Below are 18,692 nucleotides of genomic sequence, written 5' to 3' on the forward strand. Positions count from 1 at the left end.
CCAGCTTTCTTATCCTTTTTTGAATTTATTTTTACCATTGTATTTAAAATTTTTTTTAATCAATGTTTAATTATTCTTCACTTTTCCATTTACATTATTGTAGGGTGGATTAAGGCTATTTGTTGCCCTCCAGGTACAGCTATTGCTGCAAATGCCAAGTTTCAACATCTAGTATTTTTGTCATAATCATTAGTATAATATTTTCTAATCCCTATTACAAATTTTTTTCTTGACACATAGTTTGTTTAGAAGTAAAACTTTTTGTTTCTGAATACACTAGGGAATTTCTAAATCTTGTTGGATTTTCTAGTTATTTTATGTTACCTATTTCTAGTTAAATTTTATTTTGGTCAGAAAACATAATCTTTGTATTTTTAATATCTTTGAATTCTTAAACTTTGAATGATGAAAGGATAACAGAAGAAATCAGAGGAAAATTAAAAATATTTAGAAGGAAGTAAGAATAGTGATATCAAAATATTTGGGACAGTCTGAAGGCAGTTCTAAGAGGAAAATCCATGGAATTGTGCTTATATATTAAAAGAATAGAATGGTACCAAATAACTAATCTAACATAACATCTCAAAACCTTAGAAAAATAAGAACAAACCAACACCAAAAACCAGTAGGAGCCAAGAATAGTTAAAATCAGAGGCTAAATCAATGAAATTCAGTGAGCACTGACTGTAACTGAGTAACCCTCCTGACATCTGCAGCCTCCTTCACGTCTTCACCTCCTGGTGGTGCTTGTCCTTATTAGCAGTCTTGCCCCTGTCCCCCAACCTAAACCTGAGAATTAGGGACCTGGGAATGCAGAAACACATCTCATCACACAGTGGCCGGCTCTGGGCCAAACCAAGTGCCATTTGTCCTTGACTGAGAACAAGGGATGAAGGTGGAATGTGCAGGTGGAAGAGAAGCAGAGCCACAGGGAGGTGAGAAGGGCGCTCCAGGTGGCTTATGAGACCTACTGTGTGTGCACTGTACTAAAGAGCATGGGGACTCCAAGTCAAGGTGGCCTTGGGGGTCTTGGATGATGACAGTAGAGTAGTAGGGTTGAGAACGGAAGCCCTACACATAAAAGGAATGTTATTGCAGCCCCATGTTATGCAGCTTTGAAAAGCAGGATCGAAAGTGGTTTCTATCAACCACTATGGAGATCTCCCAATGTCACTCAGAGCCCACCTAAGAGGTACTGGTTATGGTAGCTACCAAAATAGTACATAAACAAGGGGGCACCTGGATTTGAACCAGGGACCTCTTGATCTGCAGTCAAATGCTCTACCCCTGAGCTATACCCCCTGCTGCTATGGATGTGAAATAAGCACCTGAAACATGGATGGCCACACCCTGGATTCTCCACCTGGAGAGGTGCACTTGCTAGTGTCTGCCTTCATAGGCTTCCTTCCTGCTAGGCCACGCCCTGATTAGGCAGGTCTAACCAGCATGTTCCTCCTCCCTAAAACCTGGCTGAGCGTAGGGCATAAAAATGATGGATGTCTGTAGCAGGAACCTTCTTCTCACTGAACTAGAAGAGACAGACCATAGAGCGGGCTGCTCAGCAGATGCTCTGGAGGTGAGGGTGGGGCCTGGGATGGACAGGAGCAAACATTCTTGATTCCTTCCTGACAACACCTAACCCAACCCTCTGAGAAGGGGATGGAGGGATCACGTGTGCCTCTAGCAGATCCATGTGGGATTCTGACTCTCTGACAGTTTGGAGGTACTCGTTTAATCTGTACCTATGTTAGTTCACTCTTCATCACTGTGACCAAATACCTGACAAGAACAACTTATAGGAAGATAAGGCTCCCAGTTTCAGAGGTGCAATCTGTGATCATAATTCTGAAATGTTCTGGGCCTTAGTGGAGTCAGAACATCATGGGACAAGTTGGTGGTGCAGGAAAGATGCTGGCTTGTGGCAGCCAGAAAGCAGAGACAGCAAGTGAGGCACCAGGGACAAAGTACAAACACCAGGGCATGTCCCAAATCACCACATCCTTTACTACTCCACAATGCCTAGAGTTACTAGACTGTTCATTCAAATAATTATTCCATCAAATGGATTAATCCACTGATTGGGTTACAAAACTCAGAATCAAATAATTTAATGTCTGGACATTTCCTGATTTAAAACTGGAGATTTAAGAGGACACCTGAAAACCAAACCCTGTTAGTGCTCTAGGTTACTGTAAAAGTGAAAAACTGACATTAATTAATCATCCCTCCACCAAGAAAACACATCTGATTAGAGACTGAGTTATAGTGGAACCCATATTGATGATGAAGGCTTCTGTTCACCAAACGCTCTGGGCAGGGGATGAACTGCCCCTCTGCTCTCCTCTTCCTCCCCTCTCTCACTCTATTTTCACAATCTTTAAGGCTCACACAGGGGGCCTAAAGAGAGGATCCATTCCTCTGAGAGGTGAAGAAGTGGGAGTCCAGAGATCCACAGTCCCTGGAGCATGAACAGGACAGCAGCTGCAAACCTGTGGTCCCTAGGAACAGAGGGGTCAGCAGGTGACAGCATCTTGAACCAGCGCTGCCTACTATCAGGCATTTGCTTTGCCCCGATTTATGCCCTTGTCCCTGTCCAGACCTCCCTGATTAACACTGGATCACAGGATCTCATCTCTTTGTTCTAGTGAACTAGAGGGGGGTGACTGACCTCACTCAGACAGACCTCATTCTCACCTTGAGCTGGCCTTGTCCTTCCCCAGAGACCTGTCCCAGCACTTCTAGAAGTCTTCCTGCCTAGCACCCTGCAGCCTCCTCCTGTTCCTCAGCACCTGTGGGGGGAAACAGTTTGCAGAATCTCTGTTCAGACCTGGAACCTTGCTGTTTCCTTCTCTCCTGAGTTTTTCTTCACTATTCCCCGCAATTAGGACTCTCCACTTATTCACACCACCCTGCATATTGCTGCCCTTAAGGGTTCATCTTGCATCTCCACTCTCTGCTCTCTTCTCCTGCATCTTGCAAGATGGAAGGGAGATCCAGAGAGGTCAGGATCCCAGATTGGCCCCACACCACCAGCTCAGCAGCTGAAGAGGCACTACTAGGCATAGCACGTGACCACCCAAGTACCCAAAGTTCAGGGTCCATCTCTAATGCAAGATCTGAAAAAATTCTTAGAAAAGGGCCAGATATGAGAATAACTGGGCCAAGAGAGTCCTCTGCCACAGTTGGCCTTCTGGATCAGAGTAACATGCAAACTATACTCACCTCTACCCAAGGTTCCAGGGACTCATCCAATCTATCTCAGTTTTCCAAATATGCTCAAGATCCATACTGTTTCTCAAAGCCACAATCTGTCTTTCCTAGGATATATTTGATTTGTGCAATTTAATTGTACATAATGGTAGCACTGGATGTAAAATATTCATACATGCGCAAAATATAACAATATAATTTGACCAATATCTTTCTCCAGTATTTCCCTGTTCCATCCTCCTCTCCCTCCCCTAGTAGCTTTCCTGTACTCTACTGATCTCCCTTCAATTTTCTTGACATCCCCCCAACTTTCTTTTCCTTTTCCCTCTGTATCTATCACCTATGAGAGAAGATACGTAATTTGTGATGCAGAGTTTGGTGCATTTTGATTAACAAATGAGACTTGACCATTTGCAAACTCTGAGGTTTGTTTTTGATTTCTTCTCTATGTAGTATTTTATCAAATATTTTCCATAGTGCCAACTTAGTGGTTATGAATTCTTATATTTTCTGCTTATCTTGGAATGTTTTAATTTCCTCTTGATTCTAAAGGATAGCTTTGTTGGCTCTAGCAATCTTGGTGGACAGTTATTTTCTTTCAGTGTTTGCAACACATCATTCCAAACCTCCTGGGTTTTAGAGTTGGTACCAAGAAATCAGAAATAATTCTGCTGGGCTTATCTCTAAGTGTAACCTGACATTTTTCTCTTGAGGATTTAAACATTCTGTCATTGTTCTGCATGTTAGTCATATTTATTATCATTTGTCATGCAGAGATTAATTTTTGATCTTGTCTATTTGAGGTTCTCAATGCTTCCTGTACCTGAACGTCCATATCAGTCTCATATATTGGTTATGGCTATTTCTTCCTTTGTTTAATATGGTCTGAATGTTCAAGGCTATCCACTTTGTCTTCCAGTCCTGAGATTCTACTCAGAAGTCTCTACAGAGACTTCCAAATAAAAACTTTATTAGATTTTTTTGTCTTTCATTTCCAAGATCTGTTTGGTTTTTCAAAACCAAACTGTACTGAATTTCTAATTCATTCAGTGGATTTTTTGTGTTCTCTTGGAATTCATTTATCATTCTTAACATTCTTTTGAATTTTGTATCTCATATTTCAACCACTTCAGTATCCTTGGAGTCAGTTGTTGGTGAATTATGAACACTTGGAGGCAACATGTTACCTTCTTATCTTTTAAAAAAATTTATTTGTGACTCTACTTTGTGTAAAACCAGAGAACATCAAAATTGTGCTCTATATGTGTACTATGAATGAAATGCATTCTGCTGTCATGTGTAACCTTTTTACTTTTTTAATTTCATATTTCATGTTTCTGTGTTAGGTTTCATGCATATGTTGAGATGGATTTCTCTTCCTATGTTAAGTGTGGGGCTTTTTATGGCCGACTTTTTTTGCCCTAGTATTGTTGGATATCAGGCTGATGTGAATTTTTCAATGTATTTCCATATGGGTTTGTAGTATAGTTTCCTTTCTAGTTCTTTGGTGATGATTATATACTTTGATAGAATGCATGTGTCAGAGCTTGAGGATTACACTTTGTCTGAATATCTCCAGAGGATGACATTGTTCTTATAGATATGACAATTTGTGTTTTATAAAGCAGTACCTGGTACCATGTCTTCCGCCTTAAAGCAGGCACCTATTCCAAATGTCCAGTCCTGGACTTTGACCATGTTGGAGCCCACCAAACACAAAATTTCTCGCCAATCCTCTGCTGTTTTTACCTATCATTAGTTCTTCTCAAGCTTCCATCCCAACTCAGAAGGCAATTCTACATCCAAGCAACATGACACCAGGATGGCACCACCCACTCTCAGGTGATGGGTCAAGGTGATTGCCCTTCCACTGGCTGCTATCCGGCAGTCACCCTTAATATTACTGGATTCAAGCAAGCCACTTCTGATATTTCTTTGAGTCCCTATGATAGGACTAATGGCTAATACCAAGGATCTCCTCCACTCACGAATGGTTTGATATCATTGACAACTTATGGCTTCAAGGAACCTTTATGGACATCGCCCCTTCCAAGATAACTGTCTGTAGCCACGGGATTATCTTTAGCTACCCTGGTATTCCCAAGCCTGTCCCCCAAACATTCCCCTGCTCTCCCAGGCAGGCCCCACACCGACCCCTTCTCAGCAGGAAGTAGTCAGATGGAATTGCACTATCCCCATGCCACTTAGAAAAACAAAAAGGGAGGAATGTTAGTTGCAGAGCAGGCTGAACAAATGTTAGCTGCAGGGTGGGCTGAATGCTCGACCCTCACCCGTCTGGTTCCTTATCGCTTGTTTGCCTCAAATGTGAACACTCAACCCCACTCAAGTCTGATCACTCAACCCCCACCTGTTGGTGCAACGGAAACCAACATCTAGCCCCTGCCCAGTCTTACTGAAGGCAGAAGATGACACCCTTAGCAACCACTGTATGATTCAATCATTGTACGCCAACACGGCGGGCTGCAGACCCAACGACCTTATTAGATTTTGGCTATAAAAACTCTCCCCCTCCCCTCTCTGTCTTTCTTCTCTCTTCCCCCCCCCCTCTCTCTCATTTAGTTCTCTTTATCTCTCTCTCTTTCTCTGGTCTCTCGCATTCTCTCTTTCTCACTTCTTTCCCTGTTAATCAGACAAAAAAGATCTTGTTTCTTCAAGAAGCAAGCTGCTGCAAGAAAGATCTCTTGGTCACTCCGAGAGTCATGATCACTTTCCTTTCAATGTCAAGTTTACAGAGCAACTAAGGAAGACCTTCAGAAAAACACACAGATCACTGACCACAGGAGTCCTCCTTCTACCAGGTAATGATGGCACCAGAGACAACTGACACAAAATTTAGAGGGATGATGCTGAGGGTGAATGGCTGGGAGAACACTGACCAGAGAAAATACCAGTGTAGGTTTGCCAATGAAAAATATATAAATATATCAGTAGGTGACACCTGGAATTGCACAGGGGCCTCTTGTGCAGTCAAAAGCTCTATCCCCTGAGCTGTGACCCCTTGACTGACTAGGTTCCCCTTAGCATGTGTCACCTGTTCCCACGCCCAAGGACTCCATGGTGCACTGAGTGCTATTCCTTCCTCCCTGATGGAAACTGCACATGCATCACAGCCTGACAAGAGACCCCTCTTCAGACCAGGAGGTCAGCATCCAGTCCCCAGAGGACTCTTACTTGTCTTCAGGCTCTTTCCTACCCTGTCTGATTGTATGCAAATTCTCAATTCCCTCAGTAAATGGAATTCTTCCCTCTCTTTTCACTCAGAAGTTGAGAAATATGAGAGGGAAGGAGGCTGGGCCCTGGCCACTTCTACAACATATCAGCCACTTCCACAACAAGTACATAAACAAATTTATCCAATGAGACAAATCTAGATTCTTTTTTCTCTCTTTTGTGGTCCTAGGGATTGAACCCAGGCCTGGTGCATGCAAGGCAAGCACTCTACCTACTGAGCTATATTCCCAGCCCTAGACAAATCAAATTCTTAATGATGTACATTGATTCCAAGTGACCCTCTGTATCAGCTCTCACAGATCTCTGTATCAGAGATCTGTGAGCTTAAAAGTCAATGTTTTTGTTCATTGCAAATCCCATACACAATGCAAATACAAAACCAAACTTTCTTCAATAAAAATTCCAGCGTGAAGATTAGAAAAACTGGAAGTACAGCAACAACAGAGAAATTCAAATTACTGGAAAAAGGGGGTATATCATATTTTATAATCTGATGTTACAGCTGGAACACCCTTCTAGATACCAATTTCAATATTTTCCAGCATATTACCAATGATAATACTTAAATAACCACTTCAAAACTCAGTGGTGCCACCAATAGCCACCCAGGATTAGAAAAGGTTCCCTGATTAGGCCCTGATTCTGTTACCTGGGACTGACTCCAATTCAGACCTTCTGCATAAGAACTTGCCTGACTCCACCTTCAGAGAACCAGCACTTTCCATCATTCTCCTTTGTAGTTTATGACAAAGTCAGTGGCAATTATATGAGCAGTCTTCTCAGCTTGCTTCCCATATGTGGAATATTAGAGGCCAAGAGATCTTTTTACTTCACACAGTCTCAATGTCTTTTAGTAAAGGTTGCTAATGCTTTGTCTATACATCTCTCAAAAAAAAAAAAAAAACCTCATGAGTGTATTTTGATATTAGGCATACATCAAGTGTAAATTATTCTAATTAGTATCCCCTTCTTGTGGTTGTACATGATGAGGATTCTTATATGAAAAACTCTGGTGGATTCTTATATGAACATAGGAAAGTTATGTTAGATTCATTCTACTGTCTTTCCTATTTCTATTTCCTCTCCCTTCCCTCCATTCCCCTTTGTCTAACCCACTAAACTTCTATTCTCCCTGCCTTGCTGTGTGTTAGCATCTGCATAACAGAGAGAACATTTGACCTGTGGTTTCTTGGGATTGGCTTATTTCACTTAACATGATATCTCCAGATCCATCCATTTACCAGCAAAAGTGATAGTCATTCTTTCTTAAGGTTGAGTAATATTACATTGTGTACATATGACACGTGTTCTTTATTCATTCATCTATTGAGGGGCACCTAGGTTGGTTGCATATCTTAGTGATTGTGAATTGAGCTACTATAAACATTCATGTGAGCTACTATAAATAGTCACTATAGTATGCTGATTTTAAGTCCTGTAGGTAGAGACCAGAAATGGGAATAGCTAGGTCAAGTGGTGATCTCATTCCACATTTTCTGAGGAGTCTCCATACTGCTTTCCAGAGGGGTTGCATTAATTTGCAAACCCACCAGCAATGTATGAGTATACCTATTTCCCACCTCCTCATCAACTGAATTTTTTTATTGTCACTTGTATTCTTGATAATTCCCATTTTGTCTCTAGTGAGATGAAATCTCAGTGTAGTTTTAATTTGCATTTCTCTAATAGCTAGAAATGTTGAACATTTTTTTTCACCATTTGTATTTCTTCTTCTGTGACGTGCTGGTTCAGTTCCTTTGCCCATTTATTGATTGGTTGAATGGATTATTTGGTGTTAAGTTTCTTGAGTTTTTTATATATCCTGGAGATTAATACTCTACCTGAGGTGTTGGTGGCAAAGATTTTCCCCATCCTGTAGCTCTCTCTTCAAGTTCTTGAATGTTTGCTTTCCTATGAAGAAGCTTTTTAGTTTGATACTATCTCATTTATTGATTTGTGATTTTACCTCTTGTGCTTTAGGACTCTTGTTTAGGAAGTTGGTTTCTAAGCTGAAATGATGGAGAGTTGGGCCTACTTTTTCTTCTAGTAGGTACAGGTTCTCTGTTATAATGCCTAGGTTCTTGTTCACTTTGAGTTAAGTTTTGTGCAGCGTGAGAGAGGGGGGTTTCATTTCATTCTGCTAATATGGATTTCCAGTTGTCCCAGCACAATTTGTTGAAGAGGCTATCTTTCTCCAACGTAGGTTTATGGCTCTTTTGTCTAGTATGAGATAACTGTATTTATGTGGTTTGTCTCTGTGCCTTCTATCCTGTACCATTGGTCTTCATGTCTGTTTTGGTGCCAAAACCATGCCATTTTTGTTACTACAGCTCTGTAGTATAATTTCAGGTACCGTTCAGGCAGTATGAAATGCCCTTCTTTGTTCTTTCTGATTCACTTTGGCTTGAAGACCACTTTGTCTGATAGGAGGATAGAAACCCCTACTTGTTTACAAGATCCAGATGAATGATATGTCTTTTCCCATCCTTCTACCTTCAGTCTGTGGATGCCTTTGCCTTTGAGGTGAGTCTCTGGCAGACAGCATATTGTTGGTTCTTGTTCTGTAATCCAATCTGCAAATCTGTGTCTTTAGATGGATGAGTTTAGGCCATTTTCATTTAGTGCTATTATTGAGACATGAGAAATAATTTACTATTCCCATCATTTCTGGTTTTTAATTTGAATTGGTTTCTCCTGTGATTGACTGTTCTTCTAGGGTAGTTCCTCTCTTTGCTGGTTTACACTTTTTAATAAGATATTTCGTTTCTCATTTCTTCTTTATGAAATATTTTTTGAGTATGTTTTGTAGTGCAGGCTTTCTAATTGTGAGTTTTTTTAACTTTTTTTGTCATGGAAGATTTTAATTTCATTGTCAGTTCTGAAGCTTAATTTTGCTGGGTATAGTATTTTTCATTGGAATCCATTTTCTTCAGAGCTTGGCATATACTTTTCCAAGACCTCCCAGCTTTGAGGGTCTGGGTGGAGAAATCAGCTGAGATCCAGTTTGTTTTCCCTCTAAGTGGGACCTGTCAGTTTGCTTGACAGCCTTTAAAATTCTCTCCTTATTCTGTATGTTAGGCATTTTCATAATGTGGCTTGGTGTGGGTCTTTGTAATTTTGTGCATTTGGGGTCCTGTATTTGATTTTCCATTTCATTCTTTAGGTTTGGAATACTTTCTGATATTATTTCATTGAAAAGACTGTGCATTACTTTGATTTGTATCTCCTGTCCCTGCCCTTAAGAACTCCCTGCTGGGCACCCTGTCCTGTGAGCCACCAGACTCAAGGGGAGTGGCAGCAGGTTGAGTTTTTGATTACCTCTATTCCCCTGTGTAAACCCTTATCCGTGTATGATTTTCGCCTGGTCACTTAGGCACGCTCTGTGTCATCAGTGTGCGTTTGCCAGGCCTGTATTTTGAGCCCAGATGTGGTTTGCAAAGCTGCCAGCCCCATGCCAGGGCTACAAAATGGTTCCTTTGTCCTCCTCAAGCAGTAAGGGAGAGATGCAGCTTCTTCCTGGCACAAGGACATTATATAGCACGCTGTTTTGTTAGTCTGGCAGTGTCTTTGATCTAGGATCTCTCAATATCCTGACATGTCACAAATGTCCTAAAAATACGGGTTCCTTTAATTTCCTTATTCCTTAACTTTGCTTGTGGGTGGTCTGTTGTGATTGACACTGCTGGCAATGAATGGGAACAATGGGGGTGGGATTTCTTCTTTATTTTGTAATATCCAACTTCCTGAGACCCTTGAATATCCAGTACTAATTTCCAGTACAGTCCCTTTTTATTCAACCTACCATGCTGAGAAGATGCCTATCTGCTTTCTTGCATTCATACCATGGTGCAACCAGGAAAGCAAACTCATCTCTTCCACCATCTTGAAACCTCCCTCATTGTGACATAACCATACATGCATGGAATATATATGATTATTTCAAAAGGTGATGGGCACTTTGTACAGGGAAGGTGGGATGTGTTGTAATTGATATGTCTTTTCTGGAAGGTTACCTGCGAGCAGAGACTTTAAAGTATGCATTTGGTTTATCTTGTGCAAGTGTGCAAAGTTGTATGCACATGGTGAGCCATTGCAGTAGTTGTTTCTAAGAATGAGAAAATGAACCAACAGTACCTACTCGGTGTGGGTGCTCAGAACTCCACATGCACTAACTGTCTGCATCAATAGTATTTCTGTGGGCTATTAGGATGCCTGGAATGGGGTGACCAAGGGCAATTTTTAGCCTCTTCCACTCTCTAAGAAACTTTCATCCTCAAATCTAATTAGGGAACACATTTTAGCTATGGCATCACTCATAGGTCCATAAATATATGCAAATAAAATGGTTTTCAAAAATAGTCCTTAAGCAAAGGCTGTATTTCTTGAGGCTGAATTGAAGGGGTTGTCATCTAACCATTGTGTAGGAGGCAGAGGTGTGGACAAGTCACATATAGTGTACTCCACTTTTCCCATCTAGATTTAGTTTTCAAGGATATTCTGGCATCTTGGTTCCACCACTTTTGAAATATTTTGATTTCCAGTTTGAACCAACAAGCTGAGCCAACAATAAAACTAATCCCCAGCTTCTCCAGGTAGAACACTGAATCCAGAATTCAAAACAATAAGGAACTCCATAGAGTTTAACATTACTTTTTTCTCTCCTTGGTCCACGGCTATCATGAATTCATTTCTACATACATTCCCCCCATTTTTAGTGTTATGAATAAGCATAGTCTGGTGATTATTTTGGCATTTAAGACTCCACCTGCAAGGTGTGACTCAGTAGTTGGCATTCTGGAATTTTCTCATGTTATTGATCAACAGAAAAAGGCAATAGGTCTGAGATAAGAGGAGAAGCAAGGGAGGAACAGGCTCAGCTCAGTGGGAGAGCAGGAGGGCCTTCAGATGGCAGGGAAGGGTTGGAGCTCTTCTGGTTAGGAAACCTGCAGGTTCTACAAATCCTATGAATTCCTATGAAATTCTTGGGATCTCACTTTCCAGATCAGATCCCCAAGTTTTCACACCTGGAAAGCTGTAAATTAACTTTACATTATAATTTAGCAGTCTTGAAGAATCAAATACTGCCTGGAATTTTCTGGAATTTCTTATGGCTGCTAGAAAAAGCAATTTGGGATTTTTTTCTTTTCTTTTCTTTTTTTCTTTCCCCACAAATGTCAACTCTACCCCTCTTTGGGAGAAAGTTTTTCTATTATTTTTTATTAGTGCATTAAAGTTTTACATAAGTTGGGTTCATTTTGATGAAATCAAACATGTATGGAATTTGGTTTCAATTTCATCCCCCCTTCTTACCCTCCTTTATAGTCTTGTCACCACTCTATTGATCTTCTTTTCACTCACTTATTTTTCATTGATGTTTTCTACATATTCATAAAGATGAAATTCTCTGTGCTACTTTATATATATATAAAACGTGATTTATTAAATTCATTTCCTATTTCCTCCCACTTCCCCATCCATTCTCTCTCCCTCTGTTTCTTTCATCTACTCCACTGATCTTCCCTTTATCCTTATAATATTTGATACTTACACACCTTCTTTCCACATAGGAAAGGAAACATTCCTTGATTTTTCTGAATCTGGCTTATTTTACTTAACATGATGTTCTGTATTTCAGTCCATTTACCAGCAATTTTCATTGAGTTCTTCATTGTGTTCAAAAGGAGGGGGCACCTGGATTTGAACCAGGGACCTCTTGATCTGCAGTCAAATGCTCTACCCCTGAGCTATACCCCCTACTGCTTATATATGTCTAATAAGCACTCTAAAGCTGCCTGGCCACACCCTGGATTTTACCACCTTCATATGTGTACTTGCTAGTGTTAAACTTTCACATGCATCATATCCTGAAAGTCATTTAAAATACAAGTGTAAATACCAATACCATTTTCCTGCCAATTAGAATTATTGGATGCTAGGATGAACATTGGCAAGGGATTCTTTCTCCAGCCCCATTAAACTTTCATGATTCCATGTTGAACTAATCAGAAAAATATTTGGCTGAGCACAGGAGTCCAGGGATTGGATAGTGCCCTTGCCTGTTCAGAGGCACAGAAATATCTCCAAGCTTCAGGTGAGCACAAGCTATAGCTACAGAGATGATAAACTGTGGAAAGGAGTGACCATACCTCCTCAATATGCTGATGAGGCACATTGGAGAAGCCATCACAGTCTCTGGAGAGTGGAGGAAGATGACCAAAAACCTTTCTAATAAGGAGACTGCTAAATCAGGATAGTTGAAGGAGATACTGCAGCTGCACCTGGATTTGAACAAGGTACATGCAGTCAATGCTCTACCCCTGACACATACTCCCCAATTATTTTTTAAAAAGAAAATAAAAGAACATAACAACATAATGTATACCTTTGTTCATTAACAGAGGGTGATAGTTGAGGTCTCTCTGCCACAGATTTGCATGGGACCATTTTTCTGGCTCCATTCTTTACTCCAGCAAAGACTGTAGACTCCAGAGCAAAGGTGGAAATAGCTACCCGCATTTGTATCCATTGAACAAGAAAGGAGCTATGAGGACGGGGGAGAGGCCACAGGCAAAGGCCTCAGGGGAGCTAGAGTCATGACTGAATGACAACTGTAGGGTCCACAATGGGTACACAAACAGGAGAGTCACAGGATTGCCTAGGATCATGGCCTTGAGAGATGGAGGAGAAGAGGGTCAACATGAGGATAATGAATAGGTTCAGTAGGAGCAAGAAGATGAGGTAGAAATGAGGAGAGGTGTGAGGAAGGACTTTGTAGGTTCTAAGACCTTGAGGGGAACAGATATGAGTGTGGGCTGCATTGGGGTTTTATGTAGAATGAGACTTGCCTGTGCATCTGAACACACAAATAGCCAAAAACCAACACAGGACACTAATGAGCAAATAAACCAGAAGGTTCCTTTTCCCCCACATGGAAGGACAATTAGGTGGTCCAGGTTTGGCATGGCATAGCATAAGGACAAGAGCCATAGCCCTTCCCTCCAGTTATTCTAGTGCTCTGCTTTCAAGGTCCCAGTTGGCATCTCCCACTTTACGATCACAACACTGCCCATGGAACAGCAAAAGAAGACAAGAGACAAACCTCTCCCTGTAAAATATTGTACTAAAATGGGTGCAAAGTGGGACCTAGGAAATGGCACTTCGATAGGCTCTTCAGATGATTCTAATTCATACTTGGGGTTAAGAATACTATAGTAGAGCCTCAGCATTGGCTGCTTGCGATAAAGAGAATGTTTATCCTGGTATGTACTGAAGAAGAAGAAGAAGGAGGAGGAGAAGGAGAAGGAGAAGGAGAGGAAGAGGAAGAGGAAGAGGAAGAAAAAGAAGAAGAAGAAGAAGAAGAAGAAGAAGAAGAAGAGGAGGAGGAGGAGGAGGAGGAGGAGGAGGAGGAGGAAATTGAGGCATCTGGGTAGAGGAAATTGAGGCATCTGGGTAGGAGAGGTCATCAAAAGTAAGCGTGAGTAGGGGGCACCTGAATTTGAACCAGGGACCTCTTGATCTCCAGTCAAACGCTCTACCCCTGAGCTATACCCCCTGCTGTCATGTGTGTGTAATAAGCACCTTAAACCTGGATGGCCACACCCAGAATTCTCCACCTGGAGATGTGTACTTGCTAGTGCTCTGCCATCATACACTACCTTCCCCCAGGCTACACCCCTTCCTGTTTACACACCTGTTGTGTAACCAGCACCTTCCTCCTCCTTAGAATCTGGCTGAATGTGGGGCCTAAAACTGGTGGATGTCTGCGCAGAAACCTCCTTCATGCTGAACTAGAGGAGCCAGAGTACAAGAGCTGGCTGCTCAGCAGACCCTTTGAAGGTGAGGGTGACACTGGGAAATGGCACTTTGATAGATTGTCCAGGTGATTATAATTCATACTTGGGTTGGGGTCTGGGATGGCAAGAGCAAACCTGGTTTCCCTGTAAGACCTCCACCCTCTGGGAAAGGACCTAGGGATCCCATGTGCCTCCAGAAGCTCCCTGTAGAATCTGACTCAGAGCTGTTGCTTTAATCTGTGCCTGTGTTAGTCAGCTTCTCACTACTGTGACTCTCTTAGTCAGTTTTTTTATTTTGTCACTGTGACCAAACCACCTGACAAGAAAAATTTTAAGAAGGTAAAGTTTATTTGGTGCTCGTGTTTTCAGAGGTTCATTCCATCCCAGCCAGCTCCATTCTGCAGGTCTCCAGGTGAGACAGAACATCATGACAGAGGGTGTGGTGGAGGAAAGCAAGTCAGGAAATCACTCCAGGAAGCAGAGAGAGATTCTCATCACCATGGACAAAATATATACCCCAAAGGCAGTCCCCAGTCACCCACCTTCTCTCGCCACACACCACCTACTTCAGTTACCAACCAGGTAAATCCTAAATGCACTGATAATGTTAACGCTCTCATAACCCAATCACTTCATCTATATACCTTCTTGCATTTTCTCACACATTATCTTTTTGGGGACACCTCATATGTAAATGATAATGGTGACTAAAATACCTCACAAGAACCCCTTTTAAAAAATAAAAGTTGATTTTAGACTCATAAATTCAGAGGGTCAGTCCATGGTTATCTGACTCCTGTATTTTGGGCCACAGATGAGGCTGAGTATCATGGAGAAAGAGTGTGCCAAAGGAAATCTACTCAGTTCATGGTAGGCAGGAAGCAGAGAGAGTGATTGAGCAACCAGGAACTAAATTTAAACCCCAGTGATATCCTACTTCCTCTAGGTATACACCAGCTGCATCCAATTACCACCCAGTTAGTCCATGGAAATAGTTAATCCATCGGATGGATTAATGCACAGTTTAGTTGCTTTATAAGGGAAGGCCAAAATTCAGCCTGAATAGGGGGCACCTGGATTTAAACCAGGGACCTCTTGATCTGCAGTCAAATGCTCTACCTCTGAGCTATACCCCCTGCTACTTTTATGGGGCTTCATTATGTCTTTGAGTCCTACAGCCACTCGAGACAACCTGTGACGTGTGAGTCACTACTTCAGGATGGGAGCTCTTGGCAGCTTCCAAGCCTGGGTCAGAGGAAACTCACCAACCTGCTGCCTACAACAGACAGCCTCCCCTCCACAACAGTCCTCAATCTGTGTCTTCCCAGCTTTGGGGCCCTGTGCAGGTAGCAGTCTGCAGAAGCGCTAGATGCTAGAATGGCCCTCACAGTCAAATACTGCACCTTCATGGTGGGACCTACCAGAACACACTCTAGTGATACAGGTGTCTGCTTTGACACACCTCCTCACATTTGGGACTGATCCTCCTCCCAATGCTCAGTTCAGAGCTACAACAAATGATAACCCTTCCAGCTTCTCCTCCAGTTAATATACACTGAGAATGATGCAGACGTGGAAGTAGATTTAGGAATCTGAATATTGAAGAACCAACACCAAGAGAGCTCAAGGAGTTGGACATGCTCTCAGCATTTGGCAGGAGCAGGGTGACACAGATGCCTGTAGCCTTGACCCTGAAGGCTGACAGCCTGGGTTTTAGTTTTAGGGGCAGGACACTCTCCTTGTGCCTCATTTGTGAACCTGTAAAATGAAGATAATAAGAGTGCACACTTGTTGGGATGTTTGTAGACTACATGGCTTAATCCTTGTAGAACACTTCAAACAGCACGTACTAAGTTCTTCCTACTGTTTGATGAACACATAGGCTCACAAGGAACCAGCTCCATTCAGTGAGTAAAGAGAACCAATAAACAATGGAATTCAACTTGCAAAGTCCCCAAATATGAAACTATTTGAAGAAATCAGAGTATCTTTCATAAGAAAGAATTCTAATCTGAATAGAGGAGCAAAGATTACAAAAATGAACATATACTTATTAAGAATGAATCAAATGAGATGTTCAAGAAATGAAAATGTAATTGACATGTTTCCTTTTTATTTATTTTAAGGAGGTATAGCATATTCAATAAAGTATGTGAGTTATCATGGAGAGGTTGATGGAGGTTTACATGCATGCACACGTGTAACCACCTGAGTCAAGGCACAGTTAGTCTCTAGCACTCAGAGGCTCCTGTGGACTCCCTCCTTGTTATTGCCTCCTGCCAAGAACATCAGCATGGGTGAGTTGGCCTGCTGTGCAGCTGCATCTACATGGAATCAGACACGAGATACTCTGAGTCTGGCTCCTTTCACCCATCCTCATGTCAGTAAGATCCATCCATATCTGTCCACTGTCGCAATCATTTGTTGTTTTCCATTCCTGCTCTGTGTTCCATGGCTGACTGCAGCATGATTTGTCTGTCTGTCCCACTGACAACAGACATTCCATGTGTATCCAGTGTGGGCTCCTGAGGGCAATGCTGCTGGATGTTCCTGCATGGGCATGGATACTCTCTGGGGTCTATATCTAGGAACAGAACTGCTCCATAATAGGGAATTCATGTTTTCAGTATCGACGATGCCAGACAGGGGTCTAAGTGGTCACACCAGATTCCACTGCACCAGCAGGGTGAACGTGGGTGCGGTCACACATCCTCACCAACATGTGGAATCCTCAGTGTCCACCATGGTAACCATCCTGCTGAGATTTAGGGCCATCTCACTCTGGGTAGACCAGGAACACATGGTTTGCTCTGGGGAGGAGGAGACAGGTTGTTTTCTTCTCTGAGATTTGACAGACAAGAGTTAAAGATAGGAGAGCATGAGGATGCTGAGGGCCTCATATCACATGGCCTTGGTCTCCCCAGCTAAGCAGGAAATGAGGTCTCCCAAAGAAAGCAAAGGAGCAGGGTGTTGCTCACAACTTGGAACAAAGACAAACTATGAACCTGACTCCTTGGAGAAGAGGTGAATTGGAAAGGAAGAAAAGTTTGCTCACTAACAGAGGGTGCTAGTCAAGGTCACACTGCCACAGATTTGCACAGCACCTTTTGTCTGGCTCTATAGTACCTCATCAAACACTGGCTACCCCAGAGCAAAGGTGGAAATGGCCACTGGCATTTGCATCCATAGAAGGAGGGGTTACTATTCTTATATCAGATAAAGTGGATTCCAAGCCAAAATTAATCAGAAGAAACAAAGAAGGTCATTTCATAATGCTTAAGGGAATCAAAAATCAAGAGATAATTATCATAAATATTCATGCCCCAAAACAATGGAGTATCTCTGTACAGTAAACAAACCCTTCTCAACATTAAGAATCAAAGAGATTCTATTGTCCTGTAAACTAAAAAAAAAAATCATTTAAAAGTGAAACAAGTAGACCACAATACAATAATACTGGGAGACAATAACACACCTCTCTCATGCCTGGATAGATCATTCAAACACAAACTAAATAAAGATGCTACAGAACTGAAAACAATAATTTGGACTTAACAGACATTTATAGAATATTTCATCCATCAATGACTGAATTCACTTTCTTCTCAGCACCACATAGGACATTTTCTAAAACAGACCATATTTCAGTCACAAAGCAAATCTTAACAAATACAAAAAAAAAAAAAACAGAGATAATACCTTGAATTCTATCAGATCATAATGGAATAAAATTAGAAATCAACAATAAGTTAAAAAATAGAAACTACTCTAAGACCTGGTTACTAAATAATACACTTTCAAATGATGAATGGATAACAGAACAAATCAGAGGATAAATTTAAAAATTCTTAGAGGAAAATGAGAATAGTCATACAACATATCAAAACCTTTGACACAGTATGGAGGCGGTTCTCAAAGGAAAGTTCACAGGATTGAACTCATACTTTAAAAGAATAGAAAGGTACCAAATAAATAATCTAACATCACATCGCAAGGCCTTAGCAATATAAGAATGAGACAACACCAAACCCAGTAGAAAACAGTGTTCTGAAACCAGTGAAATTCAGTGAGCACTGACTGTAACTGGATGGGAACCCTCCTGACATCTGCAGCCTCCTTCAGGCCTTCACCTCCTCATTTTGCTTGTCCTTGTTAGCACAGTCTCAGCCCCATCCCCCACCGTAGACTGCTAGTTAGGGACCTGGGAATGCAGAAATGCATCTCATCACCCAGTGGCCAGCTCTAGACAAACCAGTGCCATTTGTCCTTGAGTGTGACTAAGGGATGAAGATGAAATGTGCAAGGATGAAAGTGAAGGAGAAGCACAGGGAAGTGGGAAGGGGACTCCAGGTGGCCTCTGAGATGTGTGTGTGCACTGTACTCATGAGGTGGGGGACTCCAAGTCAAGGTGGCCTTGGGGGTCTTCGGTGATGATTT

At 41.8% G+C, this 18,692-nt stretch overlaps 1 protein-coding gene and 4 non-coding genes across 5 annotated transcripts in view; 1 reads left to right on the forward strand and 4 right to left on the reverse strand.

Annotated features, from left to right (window-relative positions):
* The window catches only part of Znf777 (zinc finger protein 777), a 217,206-nt gene that overhangs the window by 1,898 nt on the left and 196,616 nt on the right, over positions 1–18,692 (forward strand). The window lies entirely within an intron of this gene.
* Positions 1,231–1,302, reverse strand: Trnac-gca (transfer RNA cysteine (anticodon GCA)). Its single transcript has one exon. It is a non-coding gene; the product is annotated as a tRNA-Cys (tRNA).
* Positions 12,145–12,216, reverse strand: Trnac-gca (transfer RNA cysteine (anticodon GCA)). The gene has a single exon. It is a non-coding gene; the product is annotated as a tRNA-Cys (tRNA).
* Positions 13,943–14,014, reverse strand: Trnas-gga (transfer RNA serine (anticodon GGA)). The gene has a single exon. It is a non-coding gene; the product is annotated as a tRNA-Ser (tRNA).
* Positions 15,320–15,391, reverse strand: Trnac-gca (transfer RNA cysteine (anticodon GCA)). The gene has a single exon. It is a non-coding gene; the product is annotated as a tRNA-Cys (tRNA).

This window comes from Callospermophilus lateralis, chromosome 1 (assembly GCF_048772815.1).
Source record: "Callospermophilus lateralis isolate mCalLat2 chromosome 1, mCalLat2.hap1, whole genome shotgun sequence".
NCBI classification, from domain to species: Eukaryota; Metazoa; Chordata; class Mammalia; order Rodentia; family Sciuridae; genus Callospermophilus; species Callospermophilus lateralis.